Raw genomic sequence first — 20,675 nt, 5'->3', positions numbered from 1 at the left:
TCTCTTATCCTCTTATTTCTATCTTGCGCTCTCTTATCCTCTTATTTCTATTGCGCTCTCTTATTTCTATCCTGCGCTCTCTTATCCTCTTATTTCTATCTTGCGCTCTCTTATCCTCTTATTTCTATCTTGCGCTCTCTTATCCTCTTATTTCTATCTTGCGCTATCTTATCCTCTTATTTCTATCTTGCGCTCTCTCATCCTCTTATTTCTATCTTGCGCCCTCTTATCCTCTTATTTCTATCTTGCGCCCTCTTAGCCTCTTATTTCTATTGCGCTCTCTTATCCTCTTATTTCTATCTTGCGCTCTCTTACCCTCTTATTTCTATCTTGCGCTCTCTTATCCTCTTATTTCTATCTTGCGCTCTCTTAGCTTCTTATTTTTATCTTGCGCTATCTTATCCTCTTATTTCTATCTTGCGCTCTCTTATCCTCTTATTTCTATCTTGCGCTCTCTTATCCTCTTATTTCTATTGCGCTCTCTTATTTCTATCCTGCGCTCTCTTATCCTCTTATTTCTATCTTGCGCTCTCTTATCCTCTTATTTCTATCTTGCGCTCTCTTATCCTCTTATTTCTATCTTGCGCTCTCTTATCCTCTTATTTCTATCTTGCGCCCTCTTAGCCTCTTATTTCTATTGCGCTCTCTTATCCTCTTATTTCTTTCTTGCGCTCTCTTATCCTCTTATTTCTATCTTGCACTCTCTTATCCTCTTATTTCTATCTTGCGCTCTCTTATCCTCTTATTTCTATCTTGCGCTCTCTTATCCTCTTATTTCTATCTTGCGCTCTCTTATCCTCTTATTTCTATCTTGCGCCCTCTTAGCCTCTTATTTCTATTGCGCTCTCTTATCCTCTTATTTCTATCTTGCGCTCTCTTATCCTCTTATTTCTATCTTGCGCTCTCTTATCCTCTTATTTCTATCTTGCGCTCTCTTATCCTCTTATTTCTATCTTGCGCTCTCTTATCCTCTTATTTCTATCTTGCGCTCTCTTATCCTCTTATTTCTATCTTGCGCTCTCTTATCCTCTTATTTCTATCTTGCGCTCTCTTAGCCTCTCATTTCTATCTTGCGCTCTCTTATCCTCTTATTTCTATCTTGCACTCTCTTATCCTCTTATTTCTATCTTGCGCTCTCTTAGCCTCTCATTTCTATCTTGCGCTCTCTTATCCTCTTATTTCTATCTTGCGCTCTCTTATCCTCTTATTTCTATCTTGCGCTCTCTTATTTCTATCCTGCGCTCTCTTATCCTCTTATTTCTATCTTGCGCTCTCTTATCCTCTTATTTCTATCTTGCGCTCTCTCATCCTCTTATTTCTATCTTGCGCTCTCTTATCCTCTTATTTCTATCCTGCGCTCTCTTATCCTCTTATTTCTATCTTGCGCTCTCTTATCCTCTTATTTCTATCTTGCGCTCTCTTATCCTCTTATTTCTATCTTGCGCTCTCTTAACCTCTCATTTCTATCTTGCGCTCTCTTAGCCTCTCATTTCTATCTTGCGCTCTCTCATCCTCTCATTTCTATCCTGCGCTCTCTTACCCTCTTATTTCTATCTTGCGCTCTCTTATGCTCTCCTTTCTATTGTGTGCTCTCTTATACTCTCTTTTCTATCTGGCGCTATAGTGTGACCCTCTAATAGTCACACCTTGTGTAGGCGCTGATTATCTCTTCTAATTATGACACAAGAGACTGTCTAACGTGTCTCTCCGCGTCTCCTTGTGATCCTCTGGGCTGGGGGATGTCTCTACAAGGTGTCACATTCCTGTCTGACATTGTGTGAGTGACTACTGTCTCTGGATGTCTCTCATTCCTCTCAGCTAGGAGCCGCTGTTTCTGGCAGTCCTGCTGTCTTTCTTCTCTTCCTCTCTGTCACGATGTCTCTCTGTATCGTGAGGAATTAAAGTATTTGCCCCCTTCCCGATTTCTTCATCTTCTGGACGTTTGTTGCATCTCAAATACAAATGTAACAGGTAATGCAGATTATGCATGAAGGGAAAAAGTCATAAAAACCTACAAGAGGAGGCCTCCCTGACGACTGCCAGACCTGCCCTCAGGTAGGGTGGCACTCACATTGGACCTACCTGTGAAGTGAAGTAGACCTCAGAAGCTTCACAACATGGCGAGGCCCAGAGACTTCAGGAACAAGTCCTGGAGATCTATCAGTATGGAGAAGGATCTCTGAAGTGTCAGGACTCTACAGAACCACAGTGAGATCCATGGTCCACAAATGGAGAAAACTGGGATGCAACGCAGACATAGAATATCATCCCAACAGTTGCACGTGGTGGTGGTGTGATGGTCTGGACCTGGACATGACATGTCTACTCGTGACCCAAAGCTCAAGGACTGGGGTTATACAGCTGGACAATCATCCTGGACGCGGCAGGAGGTCACCTCTGCATGGAGAGAAGAAAAGCAAAAAGTGAAGACTTTGGAGAGGCCTAGTGAAGGTCCTGACCTCAGAAACCTTCAATGTGGGTGAATTACAACAATTGTCTGATGATAAGTGTCCACAATCTCTGCAGACATTGTAACAGACTCATCGGGACATGTATCATACCCTGGCGCTCATTATAAAGGCCCAAACCCCCAAATTATGCAGAATAGCGCTAGAACGTTCAAAACTTCAGGCCTGAATTTTCTCAGGATGTAACAAGTCTGGGTTCCTGATTGTTCCTGATCAATTGTTCCTGATTGACAGGTCTCACTGCTAGGACATACTGCTATATGGAACATTGAGAGAGAGCTCTGTTACATCACTGGGCGTCATGTGACCAGGGTGATGTCATCTAAGGTCCTGTTACATCTGCAATGTTTACCCCATGCATGTATCTGATCACATGAAATCACAGCAGCCTCCATGGTCTCCTACTTCTCCTTATTCCTGCGTGGAGGCTGCTGTGATTTCATGTGATCAGATACATGCATGGGGTAAACATTGCAGATGTAACAGGACCTTAGATGACATCACCCTGGTCACATGACGCCCAGTGATGTAACAGAGCTCTCTCTCAATGTTCCATATAGCAGTATGTCCTAGCAGTGAGACCTGTCAATCAGGAACAATTGGAAGGGTAGTGCAGTAACGCATGAATATTCAGGACCTCAATGGACTCATATCAGGTGGAAAGGAACTATTTAAGGTGCAATCACACGTATCGCTAGCACTGCGGTTACAAAAGCAGCACCGGTGTACGGGGGCGGGCCTTGACCCGATTGCATATTTGTTTCTATACATGTGATCGGTAACCAGAACCTGGTGTCTTGCATTAAAACATTTACAAGACATGGGGTTCTGATTACTGATCGCATATGTGTTTCTATAGAAATGCATATGCGATCGGGTTGTAGCCCCTCCCCATGCACATTTGTAAACATAATGAAGTTTTTATTTTGGGTGGGTTAATTTCAATGGCAGGTTCTCTTTAACCTCTAAAGGACATCAAAAGGTTTAGGCTTTACAAAGATGGCTCACAGGCTGCGCCGCTCCATACGGGGTGTGTATCTGCTGTACTATCGGCGCTGGCAACAGTTGTGGCAATTACCTTGTTAGTTGCCATGGTCAAAGCTGAACATTTCCCAAAAACAGCATCTTCACATGGTCAGCCCCCCCAATCACAACATCATCAGGGGTTGCTGATTCTTTGCATGACAACTGTGAGAATGAACACTATCACTGCCTGCTGAAGGTGGGCTGTAATATAAGAACTGTATATTCAAAATATAGTAATAGTAATTGTTTATGTATATAGCACACACAAACTGCACAGAGCTGCACAGAGCTTGGCAAATCACTCCCTGTCCCCAATGGGGCTCACAATCTAATCACCTACCAGTATGTTTTGGAGTGTGAGAGAAAGCCGGAGGACCCATCTCTCTGTCTCCTGTGATGTCTCTCTGTATTCTGTGCCATCTCCTGTGCTGTCTCTCTGCCTGAAGTGCCATCTCTGTTTTCCAGGGCCATCTCTCTCTGTCTCCTGTGATGTCTCTCTGTATTCTGTGCCGTCTCCTGTGCTGTCTCTCTGTCTGAAGTGCCATCTCTGTTTTCCAGGGCCATCTCTCTCTGTCTCCTGTGCCGTCTCTTTCCCTCTGTTTCCTGTGCCGTCTCTCTCCCTGTCTCCTGTACTGTCTCTATCTCAAGTGCCATATCTCTTTGTCTCCTGGGGCCCAATGTTTTGGAGTGTGGGAGGAAACCGGAGTACCCATCTCTCTGTCTCCTGTGCTGTCTCCCTGTCTCCCGTGTCATCTCTCTGTCTCCTGCGCTGTCTCCCTGTCTCCTGTGCCGTCTCTCTGTCTTCTGTGCTGTCTCCCTGTCTCCTGTGCCGTCTCTCTGTCTCCTGTGCCATCTCTCTTTCTTTGATTCTTGTGGCGTCTTTCTGTCTCCTGTGCCGACTCTCTGTCTCCTGTGCCGACTCTCTGTCTCCTGTGCCGTCTCTCTGTTTCCTGTGCCGTCTCTCTGTCTCCTGTGCCGTCTCTCTGTCTCCTGTGCCGTCTCTCTCTCTTTCTGTCTCCTTAGCCGTCTCTCTTTGTCTCCTGTGCCATCTCTCTGTCTCCTGTGCCATCTCTCTCTCTTTCTGTCTCCTTAGCCGTCTCTCTCTCTGTCTCCTGTGCCATCTCTCTCTGTTTTTGTTTCCTGTGCTGTCTCCCTTACTCTGTCTCCTATGCAGTCTCTTTGTCTCCTGTGCTGTCTCTCTCCCTCTGTCTCTTGTGCTGTCTCTATCCCTCTGTCTCTTGTGCTGTCTCTATCCCTCTGTCTCTTGTGCCTTCTTTCTGTCTCCTCTGTCGTCTCTCCCTCTGTCTCTTGTGCCATCTCTCTGTCTCCTGTGCTGTCTCTTTGTCTCCTGTGCTGTCTCTCTCCCTCTGTCTCTTGTGCCATCTCTCTTTCTGTCTCCTGTACCATCTCTCTGTCTCTGTTGCCGTCTTTGAATCACCTGTGCCATCTCCCTGTCTCCTGTGCCGTCTCACTCTCTCCTGTGCCGACTCTCTCTCTCCTGTGAGGTCTCTCTCTCTCTCCTGTGCCATCTCTCTTTCTCCTGTGCCATCTCACTCTCTCCTGTGCCGTCTCACTCTCTCCTGTGCCATCTCTCCCCCTCCGTTACCTGTGATGCCGTTCTGTCTCCTGTGCCGTCTCTCTGTCTCCTGTGCCGTCTCTCTGTCTCCTGTGCCGTCTCTCTGTCTCCTGTGCCGTTTCCCTGTCTTCTGTGCCATCTCTCTCTCCTGTGCCATCTCTCTCTCTCCTGTGCCATCTCTCTCTCTCCTGTGCCATCTCTCTCTCTCCTGTGCCATCTGACTCTCTCTCCTGTGCCGTCTCTCTGTCTCCTGTGCCGTCTCTCTGTCTCCTGTGCCGTCTCTCTGTCTCCTGTGCCGTCTCTCTGTCTCCTGTGCCGTCTCTCTGTCTCCTGTGCCGTCTCACTCTCTCCTGTGCCGTCTCACTCTCTCCTGTGCCGTCTCACTCTCTCCTGTGCCGTCTCACTCTCTCCTGTGCCGTCTCACTCTCTCCTGTGCCATCTCTCCCCCTCCGTTACCTGTGATGCCGTTCTGTCTCCTGTGCCGTCTCTCTGTCTCCTGTGCCGTTTCCCTGTCTCCTGTGCCATCTCTCTCTCCTCTGCCATCTCTCTCTCTCCTGTGCCATCTCTCTCTCTCCTGTGCCATCTGACTCTCTCTCCCGTGCCATCTGACTCTCTCTCCCGTGCCGTCTCTCTGTCTCCTGTGCCGTCTCTCTGTCTCCTGTGCCGTCTCTCTGTCTCCTGTGCCATCTCTCTGTCTCCTGTGCCGTCTCCCTGTCTCCTGTGCCATTTCTCTCTCTCCTGTGCCGTCTGACTCTCTCTCCTGTGCCGTCTGACTCTCTCTCCTGTGCCGTCTGACTCTCTCTCCTGTGCCGTCTGACTCTCTCTCCTGTGCCGTCTGACTCTCTCTCCTGTGCCGTCTGACTCTCTCTCCCGTGCCGTCTCTCTCTCTCCCGTGCCGTCTCTCTCTCTCCTGTGCCGTTTCCCTGTCTCCTGTGCCGTTTCCCTGCCTCCTGTGCCGTTTCCCTGCCTCCTGTGCCGTTTCCCTGCCTCCTGTGCCGTTTCCCTATCTCCTGTGCCGTCTCACTCTCTCCTGTGCCATCTCTCTCTCTCCTGTGCCATCTGACTCTCTCTCCTGTGCCGTCTCCCTGTCTCCTGTGCTGTCTCTCTCCCTCTGTCTCCTGTGCTGTCTCTATCCCTCTGTCTCTTGTGCCTTCTTCCTGTCTCCTGTGCCGTCTCTCCCTTTGTCTCTTGTGCCATCTCTTTGTCTCCTGTGCTGTCTCTCTGTCTCCTGTGCCGTCTCTCTGTCTCCTGTGCCGTTTCCCTGTCTCCTGTGCCATCTCTCTCTCCTGTGCCATCTCTCTCTCTCCTGTGCCATCTCTCTCTCTCCTGTGCCATCTGACTCTCTCTCCTGTGCCGTCTCTCTGTCTCCTGTGCCGTCTCTCTGTCTCCTGTGCCGTCTCTCTGTCTCCTGTGCCGTCTCTCTGTCTCCTGTGCCGTCTCTCTGTCTCCTGTGCCGTCTCACTCTCTCCTGTGCCGTCTCACTCTCTCCTGTGCCATCTCTCCCCCTCCGTTACCTGTGATGCCGTTCTGTCTCCTGTGCCGTCTCTCTGTCTCCTGTGCCGTCTCTCTGTCTCCTGTGCCGTCTCTCTGTCTCCTGTGCCGTTTCCCTGTCTCCTGTGCCATTTCTCTCTCTCCTGTGCCGTCTGACTCTCTCTCCTGTGCCGTCTGACTCTCTCTCCTGTGCCATCTGACTCTCTCTCCTGTGCCATCTGACTCTCTCTCCCGTGCCGTCTCTCTGTCTCCTGTGCCGTCTCTCTGTCTCCTGTGCCATCTCTCTGTCTCCTGTGCCGTCTCCCTGTCTCCTGTGCCATTTCTCTCTCTCCTGTGCCGTCTGACTCTCTCTCCTGTGCCGTCTGACTCTCTCTCCTGTGCCGTCTGACTCTCTCTCCTGTGCCGTCTGACTCTCTCTCCTGTGCCGTCTGACTCTCTCTCCCGTGCCGTCTCTCTCTCCCGTGCCGTCTCTCTCTCTCCTGTGCCGTCTCCCTGTCTCCTGTGCTGTCTCTCTCCCTCTGTCTCCTGTGCTGTCTCTATCCCTCTGTCTCTTGTGCCTTCTTCCTGTCTCCTGTGCCGTCTCTCCCTTTGTCTCTTGTGCCATCTCTTTGTCTCTTGTGCCGTCTCTTTGTCTCCTGTGCTGTCTCTTTGTCTCCCGTGCCGTCTCTCTCTCTCCTGTGCCGTCTCTCTCTCTCCTGTGCCGTTTCCCTGTCTCTTGTGACGTCTCTCTCTCTTTCCTGTGCCGTCTCGCTCTTTCTCTGTCTCCTGTGCCACCTTTCTCTGTCTCCCGTGCCGTCTCTCTGTCTCCTGTGCCGTCTCTCTGTCTCCTGTGCCGTCTCTCTCTCTCCTGTGCCGTCTCTCTCTCTCCTGTGCCGTCTCTCTCTCTCCTGTGCCGTCTCTCTCTCTCCTGTGCCGTCTCTCTCTCTCCTGTGCCGTCTCTCTCTCTCCTGTGCCGTCTCTCTCTCTCCTGTGCCATGTCTCTCTCTCCTGTGCCATCTGACTCTCTCTCCCGTGCCACCTCTCTGCCTCCCGTGCCGTCTCTCTCTCTCCCGTGCCGTCTCTCTCTCTCCCGTGCCGTCTCTCTCTCTCCCGTGCCGTCTCTCTCTCTCCCGTGCCGTCTCTCTCTCTCCCGTGCCGTCTCTCTCTCTCCCGTGCCGTCTCTCTCTCTCCTGTGCCGTCTCTCTCTCTCCCGTGCCGTCTCTCTCTCTCCTGTGCCGTCTCTCTCTCTCCTGTGCCATGTCTCTCTCTCCTGTGTCATCTGACTCTCTCTCCTGTGCCACCTCTCTGTCTCCCGTGCCGTCTCCCTGTCTCCTCTGCCGTCTCTCTGTCTCCCATGCGGTCGTTCTCTGTCTCCCGTGCCGTCTCTATTTCCTGTGCCGTCTCGCTCTCTATCTATCTCCTGCGCCATCTTTCTCTGTCTCCTGTGCCGTCTCTCTCTTTCTGTCTCCTGTGCCGTTTCTCTCTCTGTCTCCTGTGCCATCTCTCTCTGTTTCTGTCTCCATAGCCATCTCTTTCTGTCTCCTGTGCCATTTGTCTCTTTGTCTCCTGTGCTGTCTCTATCCCTCTGTCTCCCATGCCGTCTCTCTGTCTCCCATGCCGTCTCTCTGTCTCCCGTGCTGTCTCTCTGTCTCCTGTGCTGTCTCTCTCTTTCCTGTGCTGTTTCTCTCTTTCCTGTGCTGTTTCTCTCTCTCCTGTGCTGTTTCCCTGTCTCCTGTGCCGTCTCACTCTCTCCTGTGCCATCTGACTCTCTCTCCCATGCCGTCTCCCTGTCTCCCGTGCCGTCTCCCTGTCTCCTGTGCCGTCTCTCTCTTTCTGTCTCCTGTGCCGTCTCTCTCTTTCTGTCTCCTGTGCCGTCTCTCTCTTTCTGTTTCCTGTGCCATCTCTCTCTCTTTCTGTTTCCTGTGCCATCTCTCTTTCTGTTTCCTGTGCCATCTCTCTCTGTCTCCTGTGCCACCTCTCTCTGTTTTTGTCTCCTGTGCTGTCTCTCTCCCTCTGTCTCCTATGTTGTCTCTTTGTCTCCTGTGCTGTCTCTATCCCTCTGTCTCTTGTGCCTTTTTTCTGTCTCTTGTGCCATCTCTCTGTCTCCTATGCTGTCTCTATGTCTCCTGTGCTGTCTCTATTCCTCTGTCTCTTGTGCCTTCTTTCTGTCTCCTGTGCCATCTCTCCCTCTGTCTCTTGTGCCATCTCTCTGTCTCCTGTGTTGTCTCTTTGTCTCCTGTGCTGTCTCTCCCCCTTTGTCTCTTGTGCCGTCTCTCTGTCTCCTGTACCATCTCTCTGTTGCCGTCTTTCCGTCACCTGTGCCCTTTCTCTCTCTCCTGTGCCATCTCCCTGTCTCCTGTGCCATCTTTCTGTCTCCTGTCCTGTCTCTCTCTTTCCTGTGCCGTCTCCCTGTCTCCTGTGCCGTCTCCCTGTCTGATTTGCTGTCTCCCTGTCTCCTGTGCCGTCTCTCTCTCTCCTGTGCCATCTCCCTCTCTCCTGTGCCATCTCCCCGTCTCCTGTGCCGTCTCCCTGTCTCCTGTGTCGTCTCCCTGTCTCTTGTGCCATCTATCTGTCTCCCGTACAGTCTCCCTGTCTCCCTTTGCTGTCTCCCTGTCTCCTGTGCCATCTCTCTATCTCTGTCTCCTGTGCCGTCTCTGTGTCTCCTGTGCCGTCTCCCTGTCTCCTGTGCCGTCTCCCTGTCTCCTGTGCCATCTCTCTGTCTCCTGTGCCGTCTCTCTGTCTCCTGTGCCGTCTCTCTCTCTCCTGTGCCGTCTCCCTGTCTCCTGTGCCGTCTCTCTCTCCTGTGCCGTCTCCCTGTCTCCTGTGCCGTCTCCCTGTCTCCTGTGCCGTCTCCCTGTCTCCTGTGCCGTCTCCCTGTCTCCTGTGCCGTCTCCCTGTCTCCTGTGCCGTCTCCCTGTCTCCTGTGCCGTCTCCCTGTCTCCTTTGCCGTCTCCCTGTCTCCTGTGCCGTCTCCCTGTGTCCTGTGCCATCTCCCTGTTTCCTGTGCCGTCTCTCTCTCTCTCTCTCTCTCTCTCTCTCCTGTACCGCCTCCCTGTCTCCTGTGCCGTCTCCCTGTCTCATGTGCCGTCTCCCTGTCTCATGTGCCGTCTCCCTGTCTCATGTGCCGTCTCCTTTGCTGTCTCCCTGTATCCTGTGCCGTCTCTCTCTCTCCTGTGCCGTCTTCCTCTCTCCTGTGCCGTCTCCCTGTCTCCTGTGCCATCTTTCTGTCTCCTGTGCCGTCTCTCCCTCTGTCTCTTGTACCATCTCTCTGTCTCCCGTGCAGTCTCCCTGTCTCCCTTTGCTGTCTCCTGTGCCATCTCTCTATCTCTCTCTCCTGTGCCGTCTCTCTGTCTCCTGTGCCATCTCTCTGTCTCCTGTGCCATCTCTCTTTCTCCTGTGCCGTCTCTCCCTCTCCTGTGCCGTCTCCCTGTCTCCTGTGCCGTCTCTCTCTCCTGTGCCATCTGAGTCTCTCTCCTGTGCCGTCTCTCTGTCTCCCGTGCCGTCTCCCTGTCTCCTGTGCCGTCTCTCTGTCTCCCGTGCCGTCTCCCTGTCTCCTGTGCCGTCTCCCTGTCTCCTGTGCCGTCTCCCTGTCTCCTGTGCCGTCTCCCTGTCTCCTGTGCCGTCTCCCTGTCTCCTGTGCCGTCTCCCTGTCTCCTGTGCCGTCTCTCTCTGTCTCCTGTGCCGTCTCTCTCTGTCTCCTGTGCCGTCTCTCTCTGTCTCCTGTGCCGTCTCTCTCTGTCTCCTGTGCCGTCTCTCTCTGTCTCCTGTGCCGTCTCTCTCTGTCTCCTGTGCCGTCTCTCTCTGTCTCCTGTGCCGTCTCTCTCTGTCTCCTGTGCCGTCTCTCTGTCTCCTGTGCCAACTCTCTGTCTCCTGTGCCATCTCTCTATCTCTCTCTCTATCCTGTGCCGTCTCTGTGTCTCCTGTGCCGTCTCACTCTCTCCTCTCCCCCCCCCCTGTCTCCTTTGAGGCCGTTCTGTCTCCTGTGCCGTCTCCCTGTCTCCTGTGCCGTCTCCCTGTCTCCTGTGCCGTCTCCCTGTCTCCTGTGCCGTCTCTCTGTCTCCTGTGCCGTCTTTCTGTCTCCTGTGCTGTCTCTATCCCTCTGTCTCTTGTGCCTTTGTTCTGTCTCCTGCGCCGTCTCTCCCTGTGTCTCTTGTACCATCTCTCTATCCTTGTTGCCGTCTTTCCGTCACCTGTGCCTTCTCCCTGTCTCCTGTGCCGTCTCCCTGTCTCCTGTGCCGTCTCCCTGTCTCCTGTGCCGTCTCACTCTCTCCTGTGCCGTCTCCCTGTCTCCTGTGCCGTCTCACTCTCTCCTGTGCCGTCTCCCTGTCTCCTGTGCCGTCTCCCTGTCTCCTGTGCCGTCTCCCTGTCTCCTGTGCCGTCTCCCTGTCTCCTGTGCCGTCTCCCTGTCTCCTGTGCCGTCTCTCTGTCTCCTGTCCTGTCTCTCTCTCTTTCCTGTGCCGTCTCCCTGTCTCCTGCTCTCTCTCTCTCTCTCCTGTACCGTCTCCTGTGCCGTCTCTCCCTCTGCCTCTTGTGCCATCTCTGTCTCCTATGCCGTCTCTCCCTCTGTCTCTTGTGCCATCTCCCTGTCTCCTTTGCTGTCTCCCTGCCTCCTTTGCTGTCTCCCTGTCTTCTGTGCCATCTCTCTGTCTCCTGTGCCGTCTCTCTGTCTCCTGTGCCGTCTCTCTGTCTCCTGTGCCGTCTCTCTGTCTCCTGTGCCGTCTCTCTGTCTCCTGTGCCGTCTCACTCTCTCTTGTGCCATCTCTCTCCTGTGCCGTCTCTCTGTCTCCCGTGCCGTCTCCCTGTCTCCTGTGCCGTCTCTCTGTCTCCTGTGCCGTCTCTCTGTCTCCTGTGCCGTCTCTCTGTCTCCTGTGCCGTCTCTCTGTCTCCTGTGCCGTCTCTCTGTCTCCTGTGCCGTCTCCCTGTCTCCTGTGCCGTCTCCCTGTCTCCTGTGCCGTCTCCCTGTCTCCTGTGCCATCTCTCTGTCTCCTGTCCTGTCTCTCTCTTTCCTGTGCCGTCTCCCTGTCTCCAAAGCCATCTCCCGTGCCATCTCCCTGTCTCCTTTGCTTTCTCTCTCTCTCCTGTGCCATCTCCCTGTCTCCTGTGCCATCTCCCTGTCTCCTGTGCCGTCTCAGTCTCTCTTTTGCCATTTCCCTCTCTCCTGTGCCGTCTCCCTGTCTCCTGTGCCATCTCTCTGTCTCCTGTCCTGTCTCTCTCTTTCCTGTGCCATCTCCCTGTCTCCCGTGCCGTCTCCTGTGCCATCTCCCTGTCTCCTTTGCTGTCTCCCTGTCTCCTGTGCCATCTCCCTGTTTCCTGTGCCGTCTCTCTCTCTCCTGTGCCGTCTCCCTGTCTCCTGTGCCGTCTCCCTGTCTCCTGTGCCATCTTTCTGTCTCCTGTGCCGTCTCTCTCTCTCCCGTGCCGTCTCCCTGTCTCCTGTGCCATCTCTCTCTTTCCTGTGCCGTCTCCCTGTCTCCCTGTCTTCTGTGCCATCTCTCTGTCTCCTGTGCCATCTCTCCCTCTGTCTCTTGTACCATCCCTCTGTCTCCTGTGCCATCTTTCTGTCTCCTGTGCCGTCTCTCCCTCTGTCTCTTGTGCCATCTTCCTGTCTCCTCTGCTGTCTCTCTGTCTCCTGTGCCATCTCTGTGTCTCCTGTGCCGTCTCTCTGTCTCCTGTGCCGTCTCTCTGTCTCCTGTGCCGTCTCCCTGTCTCCTGTGCCGTCTCTCTGTCTCCTGTGCCGTCTCTCTGTCTCCTGTGCCGTCTCTCTGTCTCCTGTGCCGTCTCTGTGTCTCCTGTGCCGTCTCTGTGTCTCCTGTGCCGTCTCTCTCTCTCTCCTGTGCCGTCTCTCTCTCTCTCCTGTGCCGTCTCTCTATTTCCTATGCCATTTCTCCCCCATTTCTTGCAGCCCCTGGTGTTGCATGTTAACCCCTTCCCTCCCAGTCCCTTCTCTCTGTGTTTTTGGGCCAGAGGAGGTGACCTGTAGGTCAGTTTAGTGACATGTAATAGGAGGACATGCTGGTGGCTGCTCCCTGCACACTGCTCATGTTATCTGGTGTTGACCTCTGCCCCGTGTTATAATCTGGTACAGGTGAGCGGTATCAGTAAGGTAAGTCACTACACCCACCCACAACTCCCCTCCCCCACTGCACACACCTGCACTCAAAGGCTGGTGCAACACGTAGCGCTTTGTCTGCGCTTGCAAATGCAAGCGCAGACAAAGCCGCGCCCACCGGGCCGGGCCTCGGCCCCATCGCATCGCATCTGTTGCGATCGGGCCAAGGCCGGCCCCAGTGGGCGCGGCTTTGTCTGCATTTGCGTTTGCAACGCAGACAAAGCGCTACGTGTGTCATCCCCCAAAGGGTTAAAATTAGAAACCCTGCACACGTAATGGAGCAGCTCCGTACAAGAAATGTCTGTAACGTGTTTCCCATGTTTTTGACCATTTTCAATCAAGATAATTGGTAAAACCTGTAGAAAAATGGAAGCGTTTTTTTAACGGACTGCTTAAAAACGGACCAAAAACGGGTTCAAAACGCCACGTGTGGCATCACCCTGCACACATGGCGTTTTGAACCCGTCTTTGGGCCATTTTTAAGCAGTCTGTTAAAAAACCGCATGTGTTTTTGACCCGTTTTAATTAAGATAATTGGTAAAACCGGTCAAAAATGGATGCGTCATTTTACACATTGCGCTTTGGTTGCGTTTTCACTGGGTTTAAAACGCATTGTAACAGCTGAGGAGATGTGATTTGCCTAATTAAATTACTATTTACATTTGTTATCACAATGTTATCGTGTTTGTTAACTGTGTGTTTACAATGTGTTTTGTAAACACAAATGTTAACAGTAATGTTATTAGGCAAATCACCTCTCCTCAGCTGCTGTAATGTGTTTTTTAAAAAGGGGCAGCTCCAACATTTCACATTGAGCATGCGATGTACAAACCCTGAACAAGCAGGACATGTCACATCCTGATAGCAGGACAATCTCTCACAATGAGTCCCAGATGAGTGAAGGATTTATGAAGTGACTATTATCTCTGTTCCTCATGTTGTCTCTGGTGCGGGCAGGTTCCTGTTCCTCTTCTCGTTACCTGTGTCTTTCTTCTCTTGCCAGTTCAGCAGTCTCCGCGCTGGGGATGAGCCTCATCATGTCCCGTGTTCCCAGAAGGTAATATTCTACCGTACAGAAAGTGACTCATCTTCTTAGAAGACACACATGTTACATGCGTGTACAGCCGTGAGCCGGGGCATCGCTCCGTGTCCACCACCTCAGCTGTATGTGACCCCCAGATCCCCATAGATCCCTACAATATCCCAGCCTCGCCTTCTCAGAAGACACACATGTTACATACGTGTACAGCCGGGGTATCGCTCCCTGTCTACCACCTCAGGTGTATGTGACCCCCAGATCCCCATAGACTCCCTACAATATCCCAGCCTCTCCTTCTCAGAAGACACACATGTTACATGCGTGTACAGCCGTGAGCCGGGGCATCGCTCCGTGTCCACCACCTCGGGTGTATGTGACCCCCAGATCCCCATAGACTCCCTACAATATCCCAGCCTCGCCTTGTCAGAAGACACACATGTCACATACGTGTACAGCCGTGAGCCGGGGTATCGCTCCGTGTCCACCACCTCGGGTGTATGTGACCCCCAGATCCCCATAGACTCCCTACAATATCCCAGCCTCTCCTTCTCAGAAGACACACATGTTACATGCGTGTACAGCCGTGAGCCGGGGCATCGCTCCATGTCCACCACCTCGGGTGTATGTGACCCCCAGATCCCCATAGACTCCCTACAATATCCCAGCCTCGCCTTGTCAGAAGACACACATGTCACATAGGTGTACAGCCGTGAGCCGGGGTATCGCTCCGTGTCCACCACCTCAGGTGTATGTGACCCCCAGATCCCCATAGACTCCCTACAATATCCCAGCCTCTCCTTCTCAGAAGACACACATGTTACATGCGTGTACAGCCGTGAGCCGGGGCATCGCTCCGTGTCCACCACCTCGGGTGTATGTGACCCCCAGATCCCCATAGACTCCCTACAATATCCCAGCCTCTCCTTCTCAGAAGACACACATGTTACATGCGTGTACAGCCGTGAGCCGGGGCATCGCTCCGTGTCCACCACCTCGGGTGTATGTGACCCCCAGATCCCCATACACTCCCTACAATATCCCAGCCTCTCCTTCTCAGAAGACACACATGTTACATGCGTGTACAGCCGTGAGCCGGGGTATCGCTCCATGTCCACCACCTCGGGTGTATGTGACCCCCAGATCCCCATAGACTCCCTACAATATCCCAGCCTCGCCTTCTCAGAAGACACACATGTTACATACGTGTAGAGCCGTGAGCCGGGGCATCGCTCCGTGTCCACCACCTCGGGTGTATGTGACCCCCAGATCCCCATAGACTCCCTACAATATCCCAGCCTCGTCTTGTCAGAAGACACACATGTCACATACGTGTACAGCCGTGAGCCGGGGTATCGCTCCGTGTCCACCACCTCAGCTGTATGTGAACCCCAGATCCCCATAGACTCCCTACAATATCCCAGCCTCTCCTTCTCAGAAGACACACATGTTACATGCGTGTACAGCCGTGAGCCGGGGCATCGCTCCGTGTCCACCACCTCAGGTGTATGTGACCCCCAGATCCCCATAGACTCCCTACAATATCCCAGCCTCGCCTTGTCAGAAGACACACATGTTACATACGTGTACAGCCGTGAGCCGGGGCATCGCTCCGTGTCCACCACCTCGGGTGTATGTGACCCACAGATCCCCATAGACTCCCTACAATATCCCAGCCTCGCCTGGTCAGAAGACACACATGTTACATACGTGTACAGCCGTGAGCCGGGGCATCGCTCCGTGTCCACCACCTCGGGTGTATGTGACCCCCAGATCCCCATAGACTCCCTACAATATCCCAGCCTCGCCTTGTCAGAAGACACACATGTCACATAGGTGTACAGCCGTGAGCCGGGGTATCGCTCCGTGTCCACCACCTCAGGTGTATGTGACCCCCAGATCCCCATAGACTCCCTACAATATCCCAGCCTCTCCTTCTCAGAAGACACACATGTTACATGCGTGTACAGCCGTGAGCCGGGGCATCGCTCCGTGTCCACCACCTCGGGTGTATGTAACCCCCAGATCCCCATAGACTCCCTACAATATCCCAGCCTCTCCTTCTCAGAAGACACACATGTTACATGCGTGTACAGCCGTGAGCCGGGGCATCGCTCCGTGTCCACCACCTCGGGTGTATGTAACCCCCAGATCCCCATAGACTCCCTACAATATCCCAGCCTCTCCTTCTCAGAAGACACACATGTTACATACGTGTACAGCCGTGAGCCGGGGCATCGCTCCGTGTCCACCACCTCGGGTGTATGTAACCCCCAGATCCCCATAGACTCCCTACAATATCCCAGCCTCGCCTTCTCAGAAGACACACATGTTACATACGTGTACAGCCGTGAGCCGGGGCATCGCTCCGTGTCCACCACCTCAGCTGTATGTGACCCCCAGATCCCCATAGATCCCTACAATATCCCAGCCTCTCCTTGTCAGAAGACACACATGTCACATACGTGTACAGCCGTGAGCCGGGGTATCGCTCCATGTCCACCACCTCAGGTGTATGTGACCCCCAGATCCCCATAGACTCCCTACAATATCCCAGCCTCTCCTTCTCAGAAGACACACATGTTACATACGTGTACAGCCGTGAGCCGGGGCATCGCTCCGTGTCCACCACCTCGGGTGTATGTGACCCCCAGATCCCCATAGACTCCCTACAATATCCCAGCCTTGCCTTGTCAGAAGACACACATGTCACATACGTGTACAGCCGTGAGCCGGGGTATCGCTCCGTGTCCACCACCTCAGGTGTATGTGACCCCCAGATCCCCATAGACTCCCTACAATATCCCAGCCTCTCCTTCTCAGAAGACACACATGTTACATACGTGTACAGCCGTGAGCCGGGGCATCGCTCCGTGTCCACCACCTCGGGTGTATGTGACCCCCAGATCCCCATAGACTCCCTACAATATCCCAGCCTTGCCTTGTCAGAAGACACACATGTTACATGCGTGTACAGCCGTGAGCCGGGGCATCGCTCCGTGTCCACCACCTCGGGTGTATGTGACCCCCAGATCCCCATAGACTCCCTACAATATCCCAGCCTCGCCTTGTCAGAAGACACACATGTTACATGCGTGTACAGCCGTGAGCCGGGGCATCGCTCCGTGTCCACCACCTCGGGTGTATGTGACCCCCAGATCCCCATAGACTCCCTACAATATCCCAGCCTCGTCTTGTCAGAAGACACACATGTCACATACGTGTACAGCCGTGAGCCGGGGCATCGCTCCGTGTCCACCACCTCGGGTGTATGTGACCCCCAGATCCCCATAGACTCCCTACAATATCCCAGCCTCGCCTTCTCAGAAGACACACATGTTACATACATGTACAGCCGTGAGCCGGGTCATCGCTCCGTGTCCACCACCTCGGGTGTATGTAACCCCCAGATCCCCATAGACTCCCTACAATATCCCAGCCTCTCCTTGTCAGAAGACACACATGTTACATACGTGTACAGCCGTGAGCCGGGGTATCGCTCCGTGTCCACCACCTCGGGTGTATGTGACCCCCAGATCCCCATAGACTCCCTACAATATCCCAGCCTCTCCTTCTCAGAAGACACACATGTTACATACGTGTACAGCCGTGAGCCGGGGCATCGCTCCATGTCCACCACCTCGGGTGTATGTGACCCCCAGATCCCCATAGACTCCCTACAATATCCCAGCCTCTCCTTCTCAGAAGACACACATGTTACATACATGTACAGCCGTGAGCCGGGGCATCGCTCCGTGTCCACCACCTCGGGTGTATGTAACCCCCAGATCCCCATAGACTCCCTACAATATCCCAGCCTCGCCTTGTCAGAAGACACACATGTTACATACGTGTACAGCCATGAGCCGGGGCATCGCTCCGTGTCCACCACCTCGGGTGTATGTGACCCCCAGATCCCCATAGACTCCCTACAATATCCCAGCCTCGCCTTGTCAGAAGACACACATGTTACATACGTGTACAGCCGTGAGCCGGGGTATCGCTCCGTGTCCACCACCTCAGGTGTATGTGAACCCCAGATCCCCATAGACTCCCTACAATATCCCAGCGTCGCCTTGTCAGAAGACACACATGTTACATACGTGTACAGCCGTGAGCCGGGGCATCGCTCCGTGTCCACCAACTCGGGTGTATGTAACCCCCAGATCCCCATAGACTCCCTACAATATCCCAGCCTCGTCTGGTCAGAAGACACACATGTTACATATACGAGTACAGCCGTGAGCCGGGGCATCGCTCCGTGTCCACCACCTCGGGTGTATGTGACCCCCAGATCCCCATAGACTCCTTATAATATCCCAGCCTCGCCTTGTCAGAAGACACACATGTTACATACGTGTACAGCCGTGAGCCGGGGCATCGCTCCGTGTCCACCACCTCGGGTGTATGTGACCCCCAGATCCCCATAGACTCCCTACAATATCCCAGCCTCGCCTTGTCAGAAGACACACATGTTACATACGTGTACAGCCGTGAGCCGGGGCATCGCTCCATGTCCACCACCTCAGGTGTATGTGACCCCCAGATCCCCATAGACTCCCTACAATATCCCAGCCTCGTCTTCTCAGAAGACACACATGTCACATACGTGTACAGCCGTGAGCCGGGGTATCGCTCCGTGTCCACCACCTCGGGTGTATGTAACCCCCAGATCCCCATAGACTCCCTACAATATCCCAGCCTCTCCTTCTCAGAAGACACACATGTTACATGCGTGTACAGCCGTGAGCTGGGGTATCGCTCCGTGTCCACCACCTAAGGTGTATGTGACCCCCAGATCCCCATAGACTCCCTACAATATCCCAGCCTCGCCTTGTCAGAAGACACACATGTTACATGCGTGTACAGCCGTGAGCCGGGGTATCGCTCCGTGTCCACCACCTCAGGTGTATGTGACCCCCAGATCCCCATAGACTCCCTACAATATCCCAGCCTCGCCTGGTCAGAAGACACACATGTTACATACGTGTACAGCCGTGAGCCGGGGCATCGCTCCATGTCCACCACCTCGGGTGTATGTGACCCACAGATCCCCATAGACTCCCTACAATATCCCAGCCTCGCCTTGTCAGAAGACACACATGTTACATACGTGTACAGCCGTGAGCCGGGGCATCGCTCCGTGTCCACCACCTCGGGTGTATGTGACCCACAGATCCCCATAGACTCCCTACAATATCCCAGCCTCGCCTGGTCAGAAGACACACATGTTACATACGTGTACAGCCGTGAGCCGGGGCATCGCTCCGTGTCCACCACCTCGGGTGTATGTGACCCCCAGATCCCCATAGACTCCCTACAATATCCCAGCCCCGCCTTCTCAGAAGACACACATGTTACATACGTGTACAGCCGTGAGCCGGGGCATCGCTCCGTGTCCACCACCTCGGGTGTATGTGACCCCCAGATCCCCATAGACTCCCTACAATATCCCAGCCTCGCCTTGTCAGAAGACACACATGTTACATACGTGTACAGCCGTGAGCCGGGGCATCGCTCCGTGTCCACCACCTCGGGTGTATGTGACCCCCAGATCCCCATAGACTCCCTACAATATCCCAGCCTCTCCTTCTCAGAAGACACACATGTTACATACGTGTACAGCCGTGAGCCGGGGCATCGCTCCGTGTCCACCACCTCGGGTGTATGTGACCCCCAGATCCCCATAGACTCCCTACAATATCCCAGCCTCGCCTGGTCAGAAGACACACATGTCACATACGTGTACAGCCGTGAGCCGGGGCATCGCTCCGTGTCCACCACCTCGGGTGTATGTGACCCCCAGATCCCCATAGACTCCTTACAATATCCCAGCCTCGCCTTGTCAGAAGACACACATGTTACATGCGTGTACAGCCGTGAGCCGGGGTATCGCTCCGTGTCCACCACCTCGGGTGTATGTGACCCCCAGATCCCCATAGACTCCCTACAATATCCCAGCCTCGCCTTGTCAGAAGACACACATGTTACATACGTGTACAGCCGTGAGCCGGGGCATCGCTCCGTGTCCACCACCTCGGGTGTATGTGACCCCCAGATCCCCATAGACTCCCTACAATATCCCAGCCTCGCCTTGTCAGAAGATACACATGTTACATGCGTGTACAGCCGTGAGCCGGGGCATCGCTCCGTGTCCACCACCTCGGGTGTATGTAACCCCCAGATCCCCATAGACTCCCTACAATATCCCAGCCTCGCCTTGTCAGAAGACACACATGTTACATGCGTGTACAGCCGTGAGCCGGGGCATCGCTCCGTGTCCACCACCTCGGGTGTATGTAACCTCCAGATCCCCATAGACTCCCTACAATATCCCAGCCTCGCCTTGTCAGAAGACACACATGTCACATACGTGTACAGCCGTGAGCCGGGGTATCGCTCCGTGTCCACCACCTCGGGTGTATGTGACCCCCAGATCCCCATAGACTCCCTACAATATCCCAGCCTCTCCTTCTCAGAAGACACACATGTTACATACGTGTACAGCCGTGAGCCGGGGCATCGCTCCGTGTCCACCACCTCGGGTGTATGTGACCCCCAGATCCCCATAGACTCCCTACAATATCCCAGCCTCTCCTTCTCAGAAGACACACATGTTACATACATGTACAGCCGTGAGCCGGGGCATCGCTCCGTGTCCACCACCTCAGCTGTATGTGACCCCCAGATCCCCATAGACTCCCTACAATATCCCAGCCTCTCCTTCTCAGAAGACACACATGTTACATACGTGTACAGCCGTGAGCCGGGGCATCGCTCCGTGTCCACCACCTCGGGTGTATGTGACCCCCAGATCCCCATAGACTCCTTACAATATCCCAGCCTCGCCTTGTCAGAAGACACACATGTTACATGCGTGTACAGCCGTGAGCCGGGGTATCGCTCCGTGTCCACCACCTCGGGTGTATGTGACCCCCAGATCCCCATAGACTCCCTACAATATCCCAGCCTCGCCTTGTCAGAAGACACACA

At 53.7% G+C, this 20,675-nt stretch overlaps 1 protein-coding gene across 1 annotated transcript in view; it reads left to right on the top strand.

Annotated features, from left to right (window-relative positions):
* NYAP1 (neuronal tyrosine phosphorylated phosphoinositide-3-kinase adaptor 1) overlaps positions 1 to 20,675 on the top strand; it is a 139,893-nt gene that overhangs the window by 62,949 nt on the left and 56,269 nt on the right. Inside the window, exon 2 of the mRNA XM_072150042.1 lies at positions 13,650 to 13,703. The gene's annotated coding sequence lies outside the window, so the exon portion shown is untranslated. The remainder of the gene's footprint in view (positions 1 to 13,649; positions 13,704 to 20,675) is intronic.

The sequence above is a fragment of the Engystomops pustulosus genome, chromosome 4 (genome assembly GCF_040894005.1).
Source record: "Engystomops pustulosus chromosome 4, aEngPut4.maternal, whole genome shotgun sequence".
NCBI classification, from domain to species: Eukaryota; Metazoa; Chordata; class Amphibia; order Anura; family Leptodactylidae; genus Engystomops; species Engystomops pustulosus.
Note: the sequence above shows the minus strand (reverse complement) of the source record. Positions and strands in the feature narration are given on the sequence as shown.